The 1,858-nt window shown below is 44.6% G+C and overlaps 1 pseudogene; it reads right to left on the reverse strand.

Moving 5' to 3' along the window:
* Window positions 1-1,416: 1,416 nt before the first annotated feature.
* Window positions 1,417-1,858, reverse strand: part of LOC105979621 — a 6,233-nt pseudogene continuing 5,791 nt past the window's right edge.

The following is a 1,858-nucleotide window of genomic DNA, read 5'->3' on the forward strand; positions in this document are numbered from 1 at the left end:
TGTTTGATACATAGTTTAAATTTTGAAATGCAAAGATAACCATCTGAAATGTAAGCCCATACCTAAATTATAATAAGAAAATATTTTAAATATATTGAGATTTTAAAAGTCTATTTACTGCTGTGCTCCGACTTGGCGGTTGAGATCATGGCTCTTCAGGAGAATCTTCAACATGAAGGCTTCTGGCAAAAGAAGTGAATATTTTCAGGGCTGGGGATTGGAGATCTGGACATGTCCATGGATCATGAGAGAGCCCTAGCCAAGGTCCTGGCATGATTGCTGCACATCCTCCTGCCCATCACCTCTCAGCAGCTAAAGCCAGCCCAGGGCGATGGCCCTCTCAGTGGTCTTGCAAAGAGCCAGGGAGTCATCATTGCTGCATTGGATCTTGGGACCAGGATTGATAAATCCATGATGATTGTGAAACCTCGGTCACTTCCAGGGTAGAAGTTCTTAGAGAAGAGAAGTCCTAACTCCATCCCCATTTGCAGATCAAACTCATGCCTTCCTGTTGCTTTGATTGCTACATGGACAAATGAGTTGACCCATGAACTATGGCGAAGGCTAGCCAAGTAATAAGGGAGTAGAGCCAGGATCAGACAACAGCATGAAATGGGGAGCACACGGCTCCTTTATCCCATCTTCTCAGGCCTTAACAGACTCATCTCTAGCCCTCAGCTTCATCTATCACTTTGTTCATCTACTGCATGACAAACAGAGTTAGGCATTTCCCCTGACCTGGATGATCTCCTGCAAACAGTGAGAAGGTGCATGCTGAAAACACAGAGAACAGATGCTATTAGGACCTTTGGAAATTGCAGAAGAGCTTTTCTGGCTCAAAAATGGAGAGAAAAGTGCAAGAAGTAAACAAAAAGTAATAATAACTATCTGCTTTATAAAATACGTTCTCTTGTGGCAATACTGGAAGGGTGAAGGGAAGGTGGGGTAGAAAGGGGGAACTGATTGCAAGGATCTACATATAACCCCTCTCTGGGGGATGGACAACAGAAAAGTGGCTGAAGGGAGATGTAGGTAAGTCTAAGACATGACAAAATAATAACAATATCAAGGGTTTGGGTGGGAGGCAGGAGGGAGGGGGGAAAATCAGGAGCTGATACCAAGGGCTCAAGTAGAAAGCAAATGCTTTGAGAATGTTTGAGAATGTATAAATGTGTTTGACACACAATGGATGTATGCATGAATTGTGATAAGAGTTGTAAGAGCCCCCAATAAAGTGATTTTAAAAAAAAGTCTATGTACCGATCTCTATTTTTCCTTTCAAATTGTTTAATGTCAACAATCTGTCAAAAAGAGCCAATGGTAAACACTGCATTAACTTTTCCTGGGTTTTGCAAACCCTCACACTCCAGGCCACAATAACACCTGGGAGTATCACCAACTGCTACTTCTCCATTTTCACCAGGCCACCCATCGAAGCCAAGCCAGGGCAGAGATGAGGGGCCTCCTTTGAGCCCAGCCAGTGGACTGCAGGGCGAGGCGTCCTGACCAGCACTGATGGACAAAATGTCATTCACAGCGGGGTTGAAGTCCTTTAGAATGAAAAAGCAGGTAATGATGACCTCTGGAACAGGGTGTTGTTATAAAAGATAGAAAAGGTTGTCGCATCCCCTTACAGAAGAGTCTCAGGGGCGAGATGAGCCTGTCAGGGTACGATGTAGCAACGATGAAACATGCAACTTTCCTCTAGTTCCTAAATGCTTCCCCCGCTACTACCACGATCCCAATTCTACCTTACAAGTCTGGCTAGACCAGAGAATGTACACTGGTACAGATAGGAACTGGAAATGCAGGGAATCCAGGGTGGATGATCCCTTCAGGACCAGTGGTGTGAGTGAGC

This window comes from Echinops telfairi, unplaced genomic scaffold, assembly GCF_000313985.2.
Source record: "Echinops telfairi isolate 266 unplaced genomic scaffold, ASM31398v2 ScPeMD7_1;HRSCAF=3_1, whole genome shotgun sequence".
NCBI classification, from domain to species: domain Eukaryota; kingdom Metazoa; phylum Chordata; class Mammalia; order Afrosoricida; family Tenrecidae; genus Echinops; species Echinops telfairi.